Genomic DNA, 12154 nt, shown 5'->3' with positions numbered 1-12154 from the left:
CGCCCGTGCTCCATCTAGCACGCCCGTGCATGGTTCTGGCCTTAATTAAAATATTGTTTTCTTTGTTTTTCTTTGATTGCTTGCTTTGTTTTGGGTAGAATTAATTAGGTCTATATTTGGTTTGCTTTGTAGTAAGCCAAATTCATACATTATATCCTAATATTGTCTTTTAAATTCTAGTTTCTTGTTTTTGTATGAGCTTTCTATTGCTTCTATTACATTGTTAGGGTGTGTTTGCTTGTTTACTACACTCTAATTGATAATTACAGTAGTGCATTATTCATACTCTTGTGCTACTATCCATCACGTTTTGAGTCTTCTTTCATTTGTGCTTGCTTTTCATTGTTAAGTTTTATTCCTTGATTGTAAACGTGATCTTTGAATTGGTTGGTTGAACTAAGATTCTGAAGTTCAATTGGAAGAATTGCAAGGAGTGATTCAAGAGTGTAAACACGTGAGGGAGTGAAATTACCATTAACTCAAATCTTCTTGTGTTTTCTTTTGAAAACTAACCATGAGTACAGGCAAATCTGGTGATGGTAATGATGGAATTCCAATTAAAGATCCTCAATTAAAACTCTTCATGGAAGCAATTCAAGGACAGTTTAGAACCTTCAATAATCTTGTCCAAGACATGAGGGAGGAGTTGCAAGAGATAAAAGCTTCACAAAGCTCTAATACAACTAGAACTCGTCCACAAACCAGATTTCAAGACCATGATGTTGAAGAGAGTGAAGAGACCAATCCTAATAAACTTGATGGGGACTTGGGATCAATTAAAATGAGGATTCCAGAATTCAAAGGCAATAACAATGCTGAAGAATATCTTGAATGGGAGAGAAAAGTAGAACAAATTTTTGAATGCCATAACTATTCTCAAGAAAAGAAATCCCATCTTGCTGCTGTTGAATTCAAAGGTTATGCCATGTTTTGGTGGGAACAATTACTATTGAAAAGAAGAAGAAAGGGATTGCGACCTGTACCACCATGGGAGATTATGAAAGAATTGATGCACCAAAAATTTGTCCCTACTCACTACTTTAGGGATTTACACAATAAATTAGCAAGGATGGTGCAAGGAGGAAGAAGTGTTGAAGAATACTACAAGGAGATGGAGATTTGCATGGCTAGAGCCAAGATTGAGGAGGAGGAGCAAATCACCATGTCACGATTCCTTGGAGGTCTCAATAAAGACATTGCTGATGCTTTAGAGATGTATAGGTATGAAAGCTTAGAGGAGATGGTAGATATGGCCATGAAACTTGAAAGACAGAAAAAGGGGAGATCCAACACCAACAAGTATTCCAACAACACATGGGGATCTAAATGGCCTAAAGAAGGTGAGAAGAAAGAATTTAGAGGCTCAAGTTCTCAAAGGACAGATTCAACTTCAAAGGGTAAAGAAACTGTTCAAACTCCATTTAAAAGCAACAAAGGTACTTCTAACTCTACAACCCTTTCTAGAGAAATTAAATGCTTTAAATGTTTGGGGAAAGGGCATTATGCATCTCAATGTCCTAATAAAAGGGTTATGATTGTTAAAGATGATGGGAATATTAGTTCTGAATCTGAATGTAGTGATTATGATGATATGCCTAAATTACTTGATGATAATGATGATGATGATGATTCAGAAAATTTGATACTTCCTGAACATGGAGAAGCTTTGGTTGCTAGGCGTGCTTTGAACATGCATGTTAAAGAAGAAAGCCTTGAGCAACGTGAGAATATATTTCACACTAGATGTTTGATTAGTGGGAAAGTGTGTACTCTTATTATTGATGGGGGTAGTTGCACTAATGTTGCTAGTGTAAACATGGTAAACAAACTGAACTTGACTTGTCTCAAGCATCCTAAACCTTATAGGTTGCAATGGTTGAATGATTGTGGGGAAGTGAAAGTGACTAAACAGGTACTTGTGATACGGATCAAGGAAGCAAGGTGAAGGATCCTCTAGCTCTACCCGTGGGGCCAATCACAAGAGCTCGTGCAACCAAGCTACGAACAGCCTTGAATGCATTTGCTCAAGAACAAATCACATTGGAGCTTCAAGATCATAATTATGCAAGATGTGAGATTGAACTTGAAGAAGCACCAAAGCTTGTGATAAGGAACCGGGATCGGGAATCAAAGGAATGAGATGTAAGTTCGCCTCTATGGCACCCCACGTTTATAATGAAACGGAAACACCAATAATCGAGATTAAAACGCTCTATGGCACCCCACGTTTATAATGAAACGGTAACACCAATAATCGAGCAAAGAACAAGATAAACGCCACAAATGAATTGATAAGTTTACCTTAATTCTTGAAGCAATTAGAGGATAGCAAATTCTCACAATCACTCTAATTAAGAAGAACATGCAAGAGCATGAGCAATTCTGCCTTTGATTCAAATTATGCCAAAAATCTCGTTTTACATCTTAAGGAGGCTATTTATATGCCTTAAACAAACATAACCCTAAAGAAGAGCATCTAACTAGGCTGCCCTAAGGCCAAAACACATGGGCCTAACTAGTACACACAAAATAGAATGATTTCCAACCCAAAATAGACAACTTAATATTGGGCAGATTGCATGCATCATAAAACCAACCCAAAACAACTTAAATAAATACTATAAGCCCACATCCCTTATTAATTAGACTAAAACAAGCAAGAAAGAATAAGAACACGTTCAAGCCCACATCATGAAGCTCTTGTGTAATTTGGGCTTGAACAAATAAGGATATGGCTGCCCCCATATCGATTGGCATGGCTCCATGTAATTGTCCCATTAAGAAGCACCAATGGATCCGTATCATTCCCCCTTTCCTCAAAAAGATTCGTCCTCGAATCTTAGTTAAAAGTTGAGGTATCCTTTTGCTAGCTAGGATCAGACCACTTTTCCTTAGAATCCATGTCTTTTTCTTTAATCTTCCTTTCCTTTTTAGACTGTATTGTACTCCATTGGTTGCTAGAACTTGATTATGCCTTTGCAACTCCTTTATCTCCATTGGATTGCTTCTATTGACTGGTTGATTTGGAATGGTGGAGCCAAAAATGAAATCGATTTGATGTTCTATCCCTCTCAAAGGTGGCAATCCACTAGGCAACTCTTCAAGAAAGACATCAGTGAACTCCTCTTTCTCTCTCTCAAGCAACTTTTTCTGATCAATATTCACTTCTTGAGGTGTCAATGGTGCAAGAACCACCTTTTCACCCTCACATGAAGATTGGGCAATCTCTTCTGGAACCACATGTTCAAAGTCCTGCAAAAGATCAACAAACACACTTGGCAAGGATGGGTTAAGATCATTAGTGGCCAAATAAGCTCCCTTGCACAAAGGTACAAGTATAGGCAGATTGTTGTACAAAGCATGTTTATCCTCACTTGTCCTAGCTATCAAACTCACATTCTTTTCTTTGTCTTGTCCCTCTTTCTTTTTAAATGCACTCTGTGTATTTTCACTCTCCTTTTCTTTCTTTACAACCTCAAATCTCATACTTTCATTTTTACATTGATTTACAAATACTTCCTTTGACCAAACTGGTGTTAGAATGGTCTTCTGCTTTTCCTTTGTGGATGAATATCTATTGAGGTAATCCACATTCTTCCTTCCCTGCACCCTTCCTAACTCATTATTCAAATCCTTAAAGTAACGATCAGGATTATCGACCTTCTTCTCTTCATGAGTTTCAAATCTAGTTGGTGTACCACGAGGTCGAGCTCTTCTTGTATTAGAGCGTTGGGCAGCGTTAAACTCCTGCAACTCCTTTCTCATATCTTGGACAGAATTGTTGAAAGTTCTAAACTGTCCTAGGATTGACTCCATTACAAGTTTCAACTGGGGATCCTCCATTTGACTTCCCTCCCCACTATTATCTCCAAATGTGCCTGCACTCATGGTTAGTGTTCAAAATAGAAATCACAAAAACATTTGAGTCAGTGATAAAGCACTCCCTCACGTGTTTACACTCTTTAATCACTCCATGCAAATCCTCCAATTGTACTTCAGAATTTCAGGCCAACCAATCAATCTCAAAGCAAGTTTAGAACACAAGGAAAATAAACCTTAACAAAAGAAACGTAAGCACAATTCTAGAATGAAAACTCAAACGAAATGAATGGTAGCACAAGAACAAAACAATGTACTACTTGATTATTAATTAGAGTGTTGGAACAAGCAAATACACCCTAACAATATAAATGAAGCAAAGATAGCTCAAAAACAAGAAATAGAAACTAGAATTTAAAAGACAATTTCTGGATATAATGCATGAATTTAGTTCACTACAAAGCAAACCAAATATGGACCTAATTAATTCTACCCAATCAAAGCAAGCAAACAAAGAAAACCCAAAAAAAAAATTTTTTTTTTTAAAGGTACTGTAGCAAGTTTGCTTCTGAGTTCCTGTAGCAAGTTACTGTAGCAGACGTTTTAAGGTACTGTAGCAAGTTTGCTTCTGAGTTCCTGTAGCAAGTTACTGTAGCACACGTTTTTGACTTATATCCTCACTTAACCTACAAATGTGACCCAATTTAGGTAGGGTAAGGGCTTAACAAGGTATAAGTGGATGGTTTGTGTCTCCCAATTTCAATTTAGGTAGGTAATGAATTAATATTTAGGTTGCCCAACAATGATTTTTGTGTTTTCTCAAGATAAGATCCCAAATCAAGTCAAAATATGATATCCTTCAATTGAATGTAAGATGGACTATCAATAAATTCCCAAATCAAGTCAAAATGCCTTTAGGTTGTCCAGCAATTGTGTCTTTCAATTTCAATCTAGGTAGATATTGACTTAGTTTGTAGGTTGTCCAACAATTTTTGTGTCTCCTAATTCAACTTAAGTAGGTAATGACTTTACCAAGATTTGACTTACCTCTTTTTTTTTTTTTTTTTTTTTTTTTTTTATCAACAAGATTCAAGAAGACAAACAAATCTCCAGATTTGGTATTTAATAACTTATAAATTCTTAATAACGTAATCATTTTTTTTTTCTTTTTAATAAACAAGCAAACAATAAGAAGATCTAAAGAGAAAACTCAGATCCAAGAACATCTAAAAGAAAAAGTCCAGATCCAAGAAGATCTAAAGAGAAAAATCTAGATCTAGAATGAAAACAAGTATTAAGATAACATCAAAGAAATTCCAGCAACTAGAAAACTCAAATTCCTAAACTAAGATAACAGAACTTACCCCAAAACTTTGATTTGGCTCTGATACCAAATGATAAGGAACCGGGATCGGGAATCAAAGGAATGAGATGTAAGTTCGCCTCTATGGCACCCCACGTTTATAATGAAATGGAAACACAATGATACGGATCCATTGGTGCTTCTTAATGGGACAATTACATGGAGCCATGCCAATCGATATGGGGGCAGCCATATCCTTATTTGTTCAAGCCCAAATTACACAAGAGCTTCATGATGTGGGCTTGAACGTGTTCTTATTCTTTCTTGCTTGTTTTAGTCTAATTAATAAGGGATGTGGGCTTATAGTATTTATTTAAGTTGTTTTGGGTTGGTTTTATGATGCATGCAATCTGCCCAATATTAAGTTGTCTATTTTGGGTTGGAAATCATTCTATTTTGTGTGTACTAGTTAGGCCCATGTGTTTTGGCCTTAGGGCAGCCTAGTTAGATGCTCTTCTTTAGGGTTATGTTTGTTTAAGGCATATAAATAGCCTCCTTAAGATGTAAAACGAGATTTTTGGCATAATTTGAATCAAAGGCAGAATTGCTCATGCTCTTGCATGTTCTTCTTAATTAGAGTGATTGTGAGAATTTGCTATCCTCTAATTGCTTCAAGAATTAAGGTAAACTTATCAATTCATTTGTGGCATTTATCTTGTTCTTTGCTCGATTATTGGTGTTACCATTTCATTATAAACGTGGGGTGCCATAGAGCGTTTTAATCTCGATTATTGAACTTGAAGAAGCACCAAAGCTTGTTATGATGCTTGAGGCGTGCAATGAGGCTGCCATTTGATGCATTTTACATGATTCTATACTTAGGCAAATTTAGGAGGTTGTTATCTTATTATGAGCTTAAGTATGGGTTGTGTAGGGCCTTCGGCCCATTTGCCCTATTTTGTTTAAATTCTTTTAGTGGACTTAATTAATTAAGTGTAAGGTTGGTTGGGCTTATTTTCTAGAGTAGGGCCAGCCTAAGTTAGTTAATGTTTAAGTCAGGATTGTTTTAAGTAGTTAGCTTGGACTTGTATTTAATTAAGCCCATTTGGGCCACATTAGGGATAAGCTTGGGCTAACTTAAGTTAATAGCTAAATTAGGGTTAGCTTAGGTTACTTATAATGTTGTAAGAGTTGCACAGCAGCCACCATTGAATTGAAATCAAAACAAAACGTTTTCTTCTTGTTCTTTCAAGAACAGATTGTGTTCTTCATAGAACCCAAAATATCCTTAGTAGTTAAGCTTGTGAGTTCTACAAGATTAATTGCACCAAGAATTTCAGAGTTGTTTTCAAGAGTACTTGAAGGTAAGTTTCTAATTCTTGTTCTAAATTCCTTGCTTTCTCTCTTCAAGAGTACTTGGGGGTTAAAGGGATTGTCGGGTACTTCCGAGATTGCATGCTTTCCGCTAGATGTTCCTTGTTGATTTGCAAGAGTACTTGTTAATTGGCTAGGGTCGTATCATCTGGTATCAGAGCCAAATCAAAGTTTTGGGGTAAGTTCTGTTATCTTAGTTAGGAATTTGAGTTTTCTTGTTGTTGGATTCATCATTGTTTATCTTCGTGTTTTCTTTTCATTCTGAGATCTACACATTATCTCTTTAGGTCTTGTTGGATCTAGACATTATCTCTTTAGATCTTGTTGGATCTAGACAATTTCTCTTTAGATCTTGTTGGATTTAGATAATTTCTCTTTAAATCTTCTTGAATCTAGTTTTCTCTTTGTATCTTCTTATTGTTTGCTTCATTTTCTAGTTACCCTTTTGACTAATTCAAGATCTATCTTTGAACATTCTTGTTGTTTGCTTATTTCTTGATAAAAAAAAAAAAATCTGGATCTGATTTGGTTGTTAAAGACATTACCTACCTAAAATTGAATTGGGAGACACAAAGATCATTGTTGGACAAAGTCATTACCTACCTAAAATTGAATTGGGAGACACAAAAGTCATTGTTGGACTAAGTCATTACCTACCTAAATTGAATTGGGAGACACAAACCATCCACTTATACCTTGTTAAGCCCTTACCCTACCTAAATTGGGTCACATTTGTAGGTTAAGTGAGGATATAAATCAAAAACGTTGTGCTACAGTAACTTGCTACAGGAACTCAGAAGCAAACTTGCTACAGTACCTTTAAAAAAAAATTTTTTTTTGGGTTTTCTTTGTTTGCTTGCTTTGATTGGGTAGAATTAATTAGGTCCATATTTGGTTTGCTTTGTAGTGAACTAAATTCATACACTATATCCCTAAATCGTCTTTTAAATTCTAGTTTCAATTTTTTGTTTGTGTGCTATCTTTGCTTCATTTAACATTGCTAAAGTGTTATTTGCTTGTTCCTACACTTTAGTTTATTGATTTCTAGCAATACACCTTTCTTATTCTTGTATTGCATTCAAACATTGTGATTTCTTGATAGAGTTTGTGCATTACTTAATTATATTCTTTGTTTTCCTAACTTTCTCTTGACTTTTGTAGCAACTTTGGGATTCTGAAGTGCAATTATTCAAGTGGAAAGAGTGGTAAAAGGCTGGAGTGAAACCCACATATTAAAAAAAAAGCCAAATAAAGAGAGAAACACGTGAGGGAGTGATAAACTAACTATTTCCTTAATTTTTGCAATCTTATTTCAGGATGTCTAATTCATCTAGAGACAAGGATAATAGCCCTCTCAAAGTTGAAGATCCAAAACTATAAGCCTTTCTAGATGCTTTCTCTGGAGAAATGGGACGAATCACTAGGCTTATGGAGAGCTTTAATGACAGACTGGATATTCAAGAGCAAAAGACAGAAAGACATGACCCTAATGCCACAAGGAGGGGTGCAAGCACTTCCAAAGAGCACTCTAGACAACCTTGGCATGAAGAGTATGAAGAAGAGGATGATGAATGGCATAGAGAGCCTATGTGGGTAAGAGGAGGTAGAAATAATAGAGGAAGAGGAAGAGGGATTGGTAGAGGCCGTGTTTACAGAAATGAAACTTACTATGGAGAGGATGACGAAGAGGTTGACACACCATTAGATGGTAACTTGGGTAACATCAAACTCAAGGTGCCACCTTTCAAAGGCCGAAACAATGCAGACGAATACTTGGAATGGGAGAGGAAGGTCAAGATGATCTTTGAATGCAACAGGTATACTGAAGAAAAAAAGGTGAAAATTGCAGCCTTAGAGTTCCAAGACTATGCTCTATTTTGGTGGGATCAACTTAATCAGAGTCGAAGAAAAGTGGGAAGACGACCTATCCACAATTGGGAAGACATGAAGGAGGTAATGAGAAAACGTTTTCTTCCTGAGCATTATTTCAGGGAGTTGCATCAGAAGCTTCATAGACTCGTCCAAGGAGCCAAATCAGTAGAAGACTATCATAAGGATATGGAGATGTGCATGGCTAGAGCACACATTGAGGAAAATGAGGAGGTTACCATGGCTAGATTCCTAGGTGGCCTTAATAAAGACATAGATGATGCATTAGAGATGTACAAGTATGATTCCATGGAGGAGATGCTGAATATGGCTATGAAGTTAGAGAAGCAGAGAAAAGGGAAGAGCACCACATCATATAGGGCTGCCAACAACAACAGCATTTCTTGGGGTGCTAGATGGCCTAAAAGGGAGGAGAAAAAGGAGTTTCAAAGCTCTACACAAAAGGGGACAGATTCAGTGCCTAAGGCATTCACGCCTAATGTGCCAACTTATTCAAAGGGTTCAAGTTCCAATACTCCTAGTAGAGACATCAAATGTTTCAAGTGTCTTGAGAAGGGCCATATATCTTCTCAATGCCCTAATAAGAGAGTAATAGTGATTAGGGATGGATACACCTATTCTGAATCTGAGGATGAAGAAAACCCAATGCCACCACTTGAAGACTGCCATGATGATGATGAGGTTGATGATGAAGTTTTACAACCTGAGATGGGACAATTACTAGTTACTAGGCGAGTTCTCAACATGCAAGTTCAAGAGGAGAGCTTAGTACAAAGAGAGAATATTTTCCATACTAGGTGCTTGGTACTTGACAAGGTATGTCTTTTGATTATTGATAGTGGAAGTTGCACTAATGTAGCTAGTTTGAGCATGGTGCAGAAATTGGGTTTGACATGTGTGCAGCACCCAAGGCCATATAAGCTTCAATGGCTAAATGATATGGGTTCTGTAAGAGTAAACAAGCAGGTGAAGGTGCCATTTTCCATTGGAAGGTACAAGGATGAGGTCACTTGTGATGTAGTACCTATGCTAGCTGGGCATATTCTTCTAGGCCGCCCATGGCAATTTGACAGGCGAGTCCAGCATGACGGGTACACCAACCGGTTCTCCCTGGCCTATTTGGGTAAAAATGTGGTTCTAGCTCCTTTAACACCACAAGAGGTCTATTTGGACCAAAAGAGGATATTAGAAAGTGAGGGGAAGAATTGTATTCAGGGGGAGGGAGAAAATAAAGATCAAGAAAAAAGGGATAAAGAGGCCAAGAGTGAAAAGAAACAATTGAATGGCCCATTGGTGAGTGAAACACCAAGAGAGGGAAGAAAGAAACAAAACATGTATGTAAAAGAGAGAGAGATCCGTAGTAGTGTTGGTGAGGGTAGACCAATCTTAATGATTCGGTTTAAGGAAACTTTGCTTAATTTGCTTGACATTGACACTTCTTCTTTGCCTCCTAGTTTTGTTTCTTTGTTGCAGGAGTTTTCTGATGTGTTTCCTGATGAAATGCCTAGCGGACTACCACCCCTAAGAGGCATTGAGCATCAGATTGACTTCGTGCCCGGAGCCACAATTCCTAATAGGCCAGCGTATAGGAGCAACCCCATGGAGACTAAGGAGTTGCAGCGCCAAGTTGATGACCTGTTGTCTAAGGGATTTGTGAGGGAGAGTATGAGCCCATGTGCAGTGCCTGTATTACTTGTGCCTAAGAAGGACGGTTCTTGGAGGATGTGTGTTGACTGCCGAGCTGTCAACAAAATCACAGTTAAGTATCGCCATCCAATTCCTAGGCTAGATGATATGTTAGATGAACTGCATGGTAGTAAATACTTTTCGAAAATTGATTTAATGAGTGGATATCATCAAATTAGAATGAAGTTAGGTGATGAATGGAAAACTGCCTTTAAGACTAAATATGGTTTATATGAGTGGATGGTTATGCCATTTGGTCTAACAAATGCACCTAGTACTTTCATGAGATTAATGAACCATATCTTACGTGCTTTTCTAGGCAAATTTGTTGTGGTTTATTTTGATGATATACTGATTTATAGCCAATCTATTGATGAGCATATTGAGCATGTTAGGTTAGTATTGATAACTTTGAGAGCTGAAAAGTTATATGCTAAACTACAGAAATGCACTTTTTGCATAGATAGGCTTGTTTTTCTTGGTTTTGTTGTGAGTGCACAGGGGATTGAAGTCGATGATGAGAAGGTTAAAGCAATTCGAGAATGGCCAACTCCTAAATCTATATCTGAGGTGAGGAGTTTCCATGGCTTGGCAAGCTTCTACCGGAGGTTTGTGAAGGACTTCTCTACTATAGCAGCCCCACTCACAGAGGTGGTAAAGAAGGAAGTTGGGTTCAAATGGGGGGAAGCGCAACAAAGGGCATTTGATACTTTAAAATCCATTCTTTGTTCTGCTCCTATTTTAGTTTTACCTGACTTTGATAAAACATTTGAGATTGAGTGTGACGCTTCTGGTGTAGGTATTGGTGCAGTGTTGATGCAGGAGAGAAAGCCTATTGCCTATTTCAGTGAGAAACTCAATGGAGCGCAACTCAATTATTCAATCTATGACAAGGAGCTATATGCTCTAGTGAGAGCATTGGAGGTATGGCAACATTACCTTCTACCCAAAGAATTTGTCATCCACATTGACCATGAGTCTTTAAAGCACCTCAAGGGACAAGGTAAGTTGAACAAGAGACATGGTAAGTGGGTTGAATTCATTGAACAGTTTCCTTTTGTGATTAAATACAAGCAAGGGAAAGAAAATATTGTGGCTGATGCACTTTCTAGGAGGTATGCTTTAATTACTACTCTTAATGCTAAGTTGTTAGGATTTGAGCATATAAAATCCTTGTATGTTGATGATGATGACTTCGGTCTTATTTGGAGTGCATGTGAACATGGGGCATTTAATAAGTTCTTTAGGCATGAGGGGTTTTTATTTAAGGGAAATAAACTTTGTATACCCAAATGTTCTATGCGTGAATTGCTTGTATTAGAATCGCATTGTGGAGGACTTATGGGGCATTTTGGTGTTCTTAAAACATATGATATACTTGCTGAACATTTCTTTTGGCCACATATGCGTAGGAATGTAGAGAAACTGTGTGGTGTGTGCATAGCATGTAAGCAAGCTAAGTCTAAATCTATGCCTCATGGCCTTTATATGCCTTTACCTGTACCTACTTTGCCTTGGACTGATGTTTCTATGGATTTTGTACTTGGATTGCCCAGAACAAAGCGTGGTAGGGATAGTATTTTTGTTGTTGTGGACAGGTTTAGTAAGATGGCACATTTCATTGCATGCCATAAGAGTGATGATGCTGTCCATATTGCTGAGTTGTTTTTCAGGGAGGTTGTGAGATTGCATGGGGTGCCACGCACCATAGTCTCAGACCGTGATGCCAAATTCCTTTCTCACTTTTGGCGTGTTTTATGGGGTAAGCTTGGTACAAAGTTGCTTTACTCTACTACTTGTCATCCCCAAACGGATGGACAGACTGAGGTAGTTAACAGAACTCTAGGAACTTTACTTAGAGCGGTGGTTGGTAAGAATCTGAAAACTTGGGAGGATTGTTTGCCTTTCATTGAATTTGCTTATAATAGAGGTCTATACATTCTTCTAGTGGTTATAGTCCATTTGAGCTTGTGTATGGTTTTAATCCTTTAACTGTACTTGATTTATTTCCTTTGCCTTTAAGTGAAATTGCTAACTTAGATGGTGAAAAGAAGGCTGAATTGATCCGGGAGATACATGCTA

The 12154-nt window shown here is 37.5% G+C and overlaps 1 pseudogene; it reads left to right on the top strand.

Moving 5' to 3' along the window:
* Positions 1-12154, top strand: part of LOC149495604 (uncharacterized) — a 32003-nt pseudogene that overhangs the window by 4441 nt on the left and 15408 nt on the right.

Source organism: Jatropha curcas, chromosome 6 (genome assembly GCF_041381405.1).
Source record: "Jatropha curcas cultivar XTBG-Jc1 chromosome 6, XTBG_Jcur_1.0, whole genome shotgun sequence".
In the NCBI taxonomy this organism is placed as follows: Eukaryota; Viridiplantae; Streptophyta; class Magnoliopsida; order Malpighiales; family Euphorbiaceae; genus Jatropha; species Jatropha curcas.
This window is presented reverse-complemented; position numbering and strand designations above follow the sequence as displayed.